Genomic DNA, 10,937 nt, shown 5'->3' with positions numbered 1-10,937 from the left:
ATAAAAGGCATCACTAATACAATAGATCAAGAGAGATTATTTGAAAATACATAGAATAGAAAAATGAATAAACAGGAATGAAAAAATACACAGATTATTTGAAAATACATAGAATAGAAAAATGAATAAACAGGAATGAAAAAAAGCCTATGCAAAGTTTAAAACAGCATTAAAAGAGCAAATATTTAGATTACTGGGGTGCAAGTAAAACTTGAGAATGCTAAGAAGACAATGACATAAAACTTGCCAAACCTAGAGAAGGATAAAATATCCAGATATAAGATCAAAAGGCTATCAGTTAGATTTACTCAACAAAGCCTATCCTATGACATGAGTATGTTCTCAAACATATCCCACAACCCAAATCCAATAGAACATTAATAATATTATTCACCATGATCAACACCATGAGATTTACTCCAAGGATATAATAATGGTTCAACATACATAAATCAATAAACATGATACAGCTCACCAACAGAATGCAGGAAAGATACCATCTGTTCATCCCATTAGAGATTTTAATAGAATTTAACATCTCTTCACGATAAAAATGCAGAATAAATTCGGTGTAGAATGAACACATCTCTACATAATGAAGTGATACTGAACAATCCAATTGCTAAGTTTATACTAAGTGGGGGAAGCTGAAAACTTTTTCTCTAAGATCTGGAATAAGGATGCCCACTTCTTCTACATATTACTGGAAGTCACATTTGGAGCAATTAGGCAAGACAAAGAAAAAAGTGCAATGAAACTGGGAAAGAGGAAGTTGAATTGTGACTATCTTCAGGTGACATGAATATTTATATAGGAAACAACAAAGACTTTACAAAAAAGTAGAACTAATAAATTCTGCAAATCTGCAGCCTACAAAATCTACATACCAAAATCAGTAACTTTGATATATGCCAGTAATGAATTATCTACATAGAAATCAAATTGACACCATTTACAATACTTGAAAAAAATTTCTAAGAATAAATTTAACCAAAAAGATAAACAGTAAAAACTATGGGCTAGGTGTGGTGATGCATGGCTGCAGTCTGCAGCGCTCTGGGAGGCTCGGGCAAGAAGATCATCGGTCCAGGCCTCACCTGGACAACCTAGCAGTGAGATCCTGACTCAAAATTCATTTTTTTTTTGTTTCACATATTTAAAAAGGGTTGGGGAGGTAGCTCAGTGTGAAAGCTCAGATTCAATACTTATTATAGAAGGAAGGAAGGAAGGAAGGAAGGAAGGAAGGAAGGAAGGAAGGAGAGAAAGAAAGAAAGAAAGAAAGAGAGAAAGAAAGAAAGGAAAAGAAAGAGACAGAGAGAGAGACAGAGAGATAGAACCCACTATAAATTATTCATGAAAGAAACTGAAGATGGAAAAACAAAAGAAAGAAAAAGAAACAACAACTTAAACATTCAAAGACATTTCTTCACAGAACTACCTAAAGCATCTGTCTGTTTTTTCATGACTGAGACAAAATACCCAACAGGCAAAGGTAAAGGAAGAAAGGATTACTTCAGCTCACAGTCCATAGAGGTTTCAGTCTATAACTGGCTGGCTGCAAGCCAGAGTGATGTGGCAAAGGAAAATTGTAGAGAAGAAATAGTCCATGGCAAGCAGGTAGGAGACAGAAACGCAGCAAGCAAGCAGAAGCAGCAGAATCCAGTCTCTATTATCCCTTCCAGCCTACCCATATTTCCAGGGTGCCTTGCCATTATCCACACCTGGAATACACTAGATTAATTTAGTAATCACATACCCCCTTCGTTCCAGCATCACACAAGTTAATCCCAGCATCATAAGCCCTAGATCCAGACACCTGCCAAAACTCCCCCCAGTGAGCAAGCACAGAGGCACTGGAAGGGCATCTAGATACAGCCATGCCATTCTATCTTTGTCCCCTTAAATATTCATGTGAATCCTTTTATGAAAAAAAAAAAAAAAAAACACTTGGTCCATCCCTAATAGTTAACTAAATCCAAATAGTTTCAGCATTGCTGAGAAGTCCAGATCCTGTCTCCTTTGACACCTAAGGCAAACTTAACTGCAAGCCTACTATACAAATGAAAAGAAAGTTAAACACTTCCTGAGGCAGCTGCCATTCTGGAAAATGGTTCTCCGGGATGTTTTTCTCAAAGCAGCCTTTTCACCTTGGCAATTTTGAGGTTCAAAGGCTAGAGTCCTGTTGTGCTCTTGTGAGGTCCTTTGGCTGTCTTTTCTGTTTTCCTATTTTTTCACTACAACCAAGTTCTCTCCATCTTTGCAGTCTTCAGCTTTGCCAGAGTTTCATTTCTGGCCAAAACTTACAACATTTTAAATCATTCTTCCAGGCTCTTCGCTCTAGATTCTCAACATAAATCTGGCTAAAAGCTCTCAGCTGTACGCATGCCACCACCTCAGCATTACATTGCCTTAAAGTTTCTTTTGCCAGATTAATTAGTCCACTGCATTTGCTCTCAGTCTCAGGCTAAGTCTCTGAACACCAGCAAAAGGCAGGCACATTTTCTGTCAAAGCCTAAGCCATGTGGTCTGGAGTCTGATAGCCAATGCAACTCCTAACTGAAACCTCCTGAGCCGAGGCTTTCACTAGATGCATTTCTAGCAGCTCTTTGCTCTTGATTCTCAACATAAATCTGGCTAAATCTGAGCTCTGGCCAGAAGCTCCCACAAGTACACCTTCAAGCATCTCAGGGATGCTTCTTCAGCCAGTATCTCCAGACCTCTCCACACTCATCCCACAGGCCAGTTTCAAAGGCTCCTGAATCACAGTCAGGTACAGTCACAACACTGACCCCACTCTAAATCAGTTCTATATCAAAATCTGTATCAGCTAGAGCTTACTAGAGAAATAGATTTAATGCAAAATATAAAAATATATAAGAATATACAAGATGTGGAAGAGTGCAAAAGGTGTGCCTGTGTGCTGGGGATTCGAAGGATCCAGTTGAAGGCCTAGAGCTCACCACAGTGCCCCATGAAAGTCCACATTAGGAGGCTGAAGAGTCTGCAATGGAAAGCTAAGGAGTCTAAGCTGGAAAGGTGAAGAATTTGCACTAGAAGCCAAGAGGTAAAGTCCAAGGGGAAGGTGAGGACTGGAGCTTCTCCAAAGAAACAGAAGCAAGCCTTTCCCCTTTATTCCTCTTTTACCATTTTAGCAATACTCCTCCCTAGGATGGGTCTTCCACAGCAAGAATAATGCCTTTTCAGTTTATCTGGGCATTTCTTACTCAACTAAAGTTGTGTCAAGCATTGGTTGATGCAGTTAGTTAATTATCACAGCATCCTAAAAGTTTTTTGTTAAATTTCTGCAGCAATTTATTGTTCATTATTGTTAATTGTGAAGATAATTCATTTATTTAAGTTAACTTTTAAAAGATATTATCAGGTATCATCACTTAACTGACATTTATTAGTCATAGTATCTAAGTCACTGAACTTCTTTCCTCTTACTTTTTTTTAAAAATAACACTGATGAACTAGTGGAGGCAGTTTCCCTTCTTTGTGAAGCCTGTAAGTGTCAGCTGCACCTCCAATAAAAGTTCCATTGACAAATATTCTTGGAACAGACCTTTTACCAGTCATTTTGTACAGAGCATTTTGAAACTGACTCCCATATTCAAGCACATCCAATTCCACTGCTTTATAATTAACATTCTGGTTGTGGAAAATCTTCTTCACCATTGTACAGTAAGAGCAGGATATTTTTGAGAAAATCACCACACAATTAGCAGAAATGGTTTCTTGGATCTGTTTCAGAGGTATAGCTGCTGACCTCACACCAGAGGCCGCAGCTCCTCCAGTGTCCTCCACCCCACAGAGCTGCCCCACCAAGCCAAACTAGCACCTGGACAGCCACGACACAGCCAGCACCATGTGGTGTCAGGACATGGTCCATCCTAAAATTTCGATGGTGAGACAAAAGTCTTGAATTATCAACACCATCTTGAGAAAAAAGAACAAAGTATAAGCATTGCATTTCCTGACTTCAAACTATACTACAAAAAAATAGTAATCAAATAAGCATGTTATTCACATAGAAGTAGACACACAGATCAATAGAGCAAAATAGAAAGCCTGGACATAAAATCACACATCTACAGTCACTGATTTTCTACAAAGGCACCAAGAACATGTCCTGGAGTAAGGACAATCTTTTCCATAAGTGTTGCTGGGAAAATTAGACATCTGCTTGTAGAGGAATGAGATTATATTTTCATCCCTCACCAGTCAAAAAAAAAAATGAGCTCAAAATGGATCATTAAATTACATTTAAGTGTAAACTCTAAAACAAGAAAATTACTAGAAGAAAACCCAGGATATTGAAATAGGCAAGAATTTTTGTAAAAAAAAAAAAAAAAAATCCCCAAAATCTCAGGAAATAAAACTAGACAAATGGGATTACATAAAATAAAAGGGTTATACACAACAAATAGAAGCAATTATCAGGGTACAAGATGACATCCACAATGGGAGAAGACATTTTCAAGCTACACACCTGAAAAGGGATTTGTCTCCAGAATATATAAGGAACTCCAAAAACTCACTAGCAAAGAAAAAGACAGAAAAAAAGAACGTTATTCTAAAATAGGCAACAGACATAAATATACAATTCCCAAAAAGGAAGAAACACATATAGATACTGTAACCAACAGGTACATGAAAAATACTCAATATCAGTAATCACCACCAGCGAATGCAAATTGAACTTCAATTCACTTCAATAAGAATGGCTATTCTCAAAAATAGTAAGTTCTGGTAAGGATGAAGAGAACAGGGAACACTTGGACACTCTTGATAAAAACGTAAATTTGTAACCATTATAATAAACTATGTGAATGTTTCTGAAAAAATTCCACTCCGAGGTATATGTCCAAAGGAAATGAAATCAGTATGAGGTGACATCTTTACTCCCGTGCTTACTGCATCACTGTTTACAACAGCCAAGAAATGTAAACAACCTACTGGCCTGTGAGATAGCTCAGCAGACTAAGCACCTGCCTAGGTAAGCACAGGGACTAGGCTCGATTCTGACACCACAAGCAGTGCTGGCCCTACTCCCCAGGCGTGCTGAGCCTGCCACCAAGACCAGGCATGATGGTGCATGCCTGTAATCCCAGCACTGGAGCGGCTGAAAACAGGAAGATGATTACCAGTCCAAGCTGCATAGTGAGACCCTACCAAATATATAAGTAGGAAAAAAAAAGAAATATAAGCAACCTAAATGCCCATTAACTAATGAAGGGAAAATGAAATGTGGTATATGTGTGTAATGGAAGACAATTAAGCCACAAAAAAGAATGAAATCATGTAGTTTGAAGTAACATACATTAAAATACAGAGCATTATATTCAGTAAAAAAAGCGAGGCTGACAAAGACAAGTACCACACAATCTCAGTCACATGTGCAATCTAAAAATGTTGATGCCACACAATTTATTACAGAGGTGAAAGAGCAAGGGGTAGGGAGAGATCATTTGCTAATAGGTCTCAGGTTGCAGTTAGAGAGGAGGAAGACACTCTAGCATGCTATTGCACAGGGGCATAATCGCAGGTAGCAATTGTCTACTGCATATCTCTAAGGCTAGAGGAAGGACTTTTGAATATTTTTACCATAAAAAATTAATATTTGAGGAGAAATGTTTAAACTAATTCAAGCATTACACAACATATACATGTATGAAGACATCACATGGTATCTCAATAATATGTGCAGGTTGTGTTGTGATGTATTGGTTTAAAATAGTTTTCAAAAATAAAGAAATCTTAAAAAATAAAAACCTATGTGTTGGCTGTTCACGTGGCACCATGGAGTTGGTATTGTCTTAAGGACAGCTGCTATTGGTGTGAGAGCACTATATTCAATATTAAAAATATTTGGTTTCCCTAGTTATGAGGACTCAAAGAATGAAAATTGCATCTGACAGCCTCAAAAGTTATGTTTGCAATGAGTCTTGTAAATTTGCAGAGTGTCTGGATGCTGGTGGCAATAACTGCCTAGCTTCCATGATACAGATCTTACCCACAACCACAGTGACAGATGACAACTGAAGTGCGTGTTGATTTCAAGACACTGGTGGTTTACTTCCTTTATCTTTCTTTGTGGGTTTTCCTGTAATTCAGCACCAACAGGCCCACACACATGCACACACAAAGGATGACGGAAATTGTGCCTTGATCCTAGAGGGACAAATTATTTGAAAGAAATATCTATAATGGTTAATGCATTGTGTCAACTTGAGAGGTTTAGAAGCTTTACTAAGTAACGCAGCAGTTCTATATCCTCGGGTGTAGAAGACACGGCCTAGGGTGGCTGTTTACACTCGAGGATGCTATAATTGTTAATTCGCTATGTCAACTTGAGAAATTCAGAAGTTTGGCTAAGTGGTTCAGTAGGGGACCAGGGTCCTTGCTTTGTAAACATCCTGAGGCCTGGAAGAGGAAGACAAAAGAGATGACATGAGTGCTACACCCACCCAAGTGTAGGTCGCTTGCTTACAATACAAAGGAAGAAGAGAGGCTCCCCCCACCACACACAAACTTTGCTCTTGATGCTTTTGCTGTTTTGTGCCACCTTGAAATGTTGCCCTTGTGCCGTGGCACTCGGCCTTGGAGCCAGTTGATTAGGGACTGAAACCTCACTGAACGGTGAGCTAAATCAGCCTTTTCTTCCTTAATTTGGATGTCAAGTATTTTGTCTCAGCAATGAGAAAAAGGTAATGAAGACAGTATTCAATGTATTTATCTCAGCTATGATTGGAAAAGACATTAAAAAAAAGTCACTGACCTATTTCTCCTCTTCATGGTATCTTTATTAGAAACATAAAAATGCTGAAGAAACATAATTCAGGTGGAGGAAACTTGTGGAGTACCATGGTGAGGGTAGTTGTTATGGAATGTGAGATTATGCTGAAGTCAAATGGGCTGATGGCTCTGAACTGCCAGTCTGAGGATCTGTTTAATTTTTTTTTTTTTTTTTCTGGAATCAGGGATTGAACTCAGGCCCTTGCACTTACCAGGGAAGCATTCATTCTACTGAGCCATCTCCCTAGCCTCAAACTCACATTTTTAATACTTCAGTTCCTATTTGTAAAAAAAAAAATGGGAGCACAATTTCCAAGCACTTCAGAAATATGCAGTAATCTGTTTTCACTTAACTAGTTCAGGTGAGCATTTGTTCTTTGCATTCTCATTGCAATCAAATCTTTCTTGGAGACATTTGAATATACACTATAGGACACTGACTTTGACACCCAACATAAAATATGGACCAGCAAGACAACTAATCTGAAAAAAAACAATAAAATAAATAACAGTGTTGTAAATATAGAGGGACCAAACAATGTCAGAGGCAAAGGGGCAAGTTGAGCTATTAGAGCAGCTTATATTTTTAGTGTTGCTTTAGGTCATAACTAATATAAATATCAGTACAAGCTTACAAATGATTCTTGGAAAGGCCCTACCAGATCTCTCACATTCTCAACAGGACTAGAGAGACAGAAGGAATACATTCCACATGTGAAATAAATGGTCATAATGCGAAGGTCAATTTCTTTCTTGAGAATATGTGCTCATTTCATGTGAATTAAAATAATGAATCTTTCTTATGCTTCATCCACTCCCTGCTACCTTTGCCAAAGATCATCATCATGGCAGCAGTTTTCCTACACCATAAAGGGAGACCACACTGCTGCAGTCTATTTGCTGTCATGATGACAGGCAGTGGTGCCACACCAAGAAGTAGCCTAAATGTTTAATGAAGCAGGAGAGTCATTCTTTGGTTGCAGTGCAGACCCACAAGACAGTCTGAAAAGATCACCTCCGTTTATTTTAAACTGGGCAGAGGTTGCTGAATATTTAATGCATGCCACAGTATTCAGCGCTGTGAGGGGCCAAGCAAGGGTCAGGTTATGGCTGCCTGCTGTGCCTCCAATTTCAGATTCCCTCCACTTTATTAAAGCCGGAAGGTATGAAGGGTGAACCAAGACAGCCCTCAGCAGCACCTTTTGTACCACTGCATTAGTGCAAGATTAAATGGGAAATCACATGCTTGTCTTGGGGATGCATTATTAAGAATTAGAAGCAATCTTTCAGGAAAAATGAGGATAGCCCTAGCTTTTATTGCCATTCATGAAAAGGTAAAGAAGAAAAGCTATCAATAATCTTCATTGTGATTATTCTGGGAAAGAAATCTTACATCCAGCCTATTTCATTACTTATTTGTGGTATTAAATGACCTCTATTAACAGAACAATCCTAGCCCATGAGAAAAATACTTTTGTGAACAATATCCTCATAAATCAAATTTAATCTTCAACTGTTGCAATAACATGGGTGAGAGTTGATAGTGGCTGGATAAGGATGGTAGCAAAGTAGAATCAAGAAGAAATTGATGATAAAAAATACCTCCATGATGACATTTTTGCTACCACATATGAAATTATGTCAATGTCATTTACTGATAAAAAGGATTAAGAAAAATAGCTTTAAGAGGAAAATAAATGCTGTTCTTTTAGAGAATGTTAAATTTGAGAAACCATTCGAACAACTCAGTCTAGAAATACATAAAAATATAGAATGAATATACTGTCATTCTGGCTGGAAATATTTGGGATGCATCATTGTAGAAAAAGACTTTAAATAAAATCACTTGGGAATGTAGATAGAAGAGTTCTGAAGACTTAGTTTTGAGGCACTCTAATGTTGACAATGCAACCACAAGAGAGACCAAGGATTCTAGTATGTAGAAAGATATGGGAGAAAGGTACAGTGACAGTCAAGTGGATAAAATATTTTAACCCTAGAGCAGCAGTTCTGTCAAGTAGTCCTGATGGGTCTTGTGTGTTGAAAACTGGCTGCAAGCTAGAAACACGGAAGTCACTGGTAACTTTGATGAATGTCTCTGAAGAGTAACAGATACTAGGGCCCAGAGAGAAGAGGAGGGAAGTGGAATGGACTGCAAGATGGACTCAAGAGGGATTTCGTGTTTGCTCTTGTGTTTGGAATGGGATTTAGAATGAGATTACCCTATGCTTGAATGCTTATGGGAATAATCCAGAAGACAGGAAAAAAACAATTGGCAATCAGAAAAGAGAGTGCTATTCTGAAGGAAGTAGAAGAAAGAGTATGTTCAGAATTCTACAGGAGCATGGACAGTTCTTCTGTCCATGACAGGAGAAGAGCAGGGCGAAGTACACAGGAGCAAAGTACTCAACTGAATGAGGGTATGTTTAAGTTGCTTTGATTTTATAAGGTTGTATCTTTTGGAAAGTAAACTATATAATGTAGAATTCTTTTAGCTGGAAAAAGCAAAATATCTCACCAAAAGTGGCTTAAGTAATCAAGACTGTTATGAGAAATTCCCAAGTAGAGAGTTTCAAACTCAGCGATAACTCCAAGGATCCAGGCTCTTTCTGAGTTTCTTGGCAAACTTCAAGGTGTTGATTGATCTTTTTTTATTGTTGTTGTTGTTGGTGGTGGTGGCAGTGGTGGTGGTGGTAGGTTTATTTTTGTTTTTGTTTATGAGACAGGGTCTTGCTATGTAGTTCAGGCTGTCTGCTAACTCATGGTGATCTTTCTGCCTCAGCCTCTCAAGAGCTAGGATTACAGGTGAGAACTAGGAGCAGCAAAAGTAAAATATTCCAGATCCAGAAATCTACCCAAAAGTGGAGTCTCCCTTTGCCTTTTTATTCTATTTAGGCCCTCAGCAGTTTGATGACACCCACTTACATTACAGAGGGCCACGTACTCTGCTGAGTGCACCAACTCTAGCGCTGTTCTTCACACAAACACCCACAGACACACCAGAGATAATTCTTCATCTGACATTCATCCTCACTCAAGTTGATATAAAGTTGACCTCACAATGAAAAATAGCAGACTTGTTCTTCATAAGATTGTTCTTCTCAGGAAGGAAAACTCTTCCATCCAGCAAGCATACTTCCTAGCCCTCTAAGCAAGGACAGCCACACACAGTGCTTACATTTCTAAAGCTGCCAGTTAGCACCAGTTATGTGGTGGAGGACAAACTTTGTGGGAAGGAAGAAATCGGCCTTTGGGCTGCTTGTCAACAGTACAGACCCAAAGGGAGAGATATTGATAATTTTAGACAGTATGAATGGCTGTGAGCTTTAAAGATAACTACTAAAAATAGAAATGCTGTAAACATTTTTTATATTTTAGATTAAAGGTAAATTAAAGAAACTAAGGCTCAGGGGAAGCAATTTGTCCATGCTCAAGCAATTAGTGCAGTGAGAAAACTAGAAGCCACACATATGGATGCCTAACCTAGCATTTTTTTCCCAGAAAAATGAGATATTTTTAATTCAGTTTCTTAGAGTTATGCCACCGTGATTTCATTACTACCATAAATAATCTATGTAATAAACACATCAACCAATTTCTTCACCCACCGTCATAAGGCACTTATTCTATTCTTCAAGATCATTGACGAAGTCTTCAGCGTTTATCTCTGTTGTGTCCAAATTCCATTCCTTTTATGGTTGAATGATATTCCACTATATGGACAGTCCACATTTTGATTATTCATGCATCTGTTGATGTTTTCTTTTTTTTAATCTATTACTCTGTCTTCCAAGACTAGGAAGATTTGTCTTTCAAGTCTGTTTTTAACATTCAGCTTTTATTTTTTCTGGTTTATTTCCACACAAACCTTATTCATCTTACTACGTGCAAACTCCCCTTGGCTTCTGTTCCACTTATTTTCAGAACATGACTTCTTTCCTTTCAGAACATGACTTCTTTCTCATACATGGTTTTGAACACTTCATCTCTCAACTCAAGGTGTAATTTCTAGTTGCTTTTCAATCCACACATCTGAGAACAATAATAAATTCCCCTTTCTCCATGTCCTAACTCAGATGGATTCAATCAGTCTTCACACATGATTTGTCTTCTCTTGTGAAATAAATCTTTCTACCTAG

The 10,937-nt window shown here is 38.1% G+C and overlaps 1 pseudogene; it reads right to left on the bottom strand.

Moving 5' to 3' along the window:
* Window positions 1-3,424: 3,424 nt before the first annotated feature.
* LOC105743006 lies at window positions 3,425-8,406 on the bottom strand (annotated as a pseudogene).
* Window positions 8,407-10,937: the final 2,531 nt, after the last annotated feature.

This window comes from Octodon degus, unplaced genomic scaffold (assembly GCF_000260255.1).
Source record: "Octodon degus isolate 3935 unplaced genomic scaffold, OctDeg1.0 scaffold00090, whole genome shotgun sequence".
NCBI classification, from domain to species: Eukaryota; Metazoa; Chordata; class Mammalia; order Rodentia; family Octodontidae; genus Octodon; species Octodon degus.
This window is presented reverse-complemented; position numbering and strand designations above follow the sequence as displayed.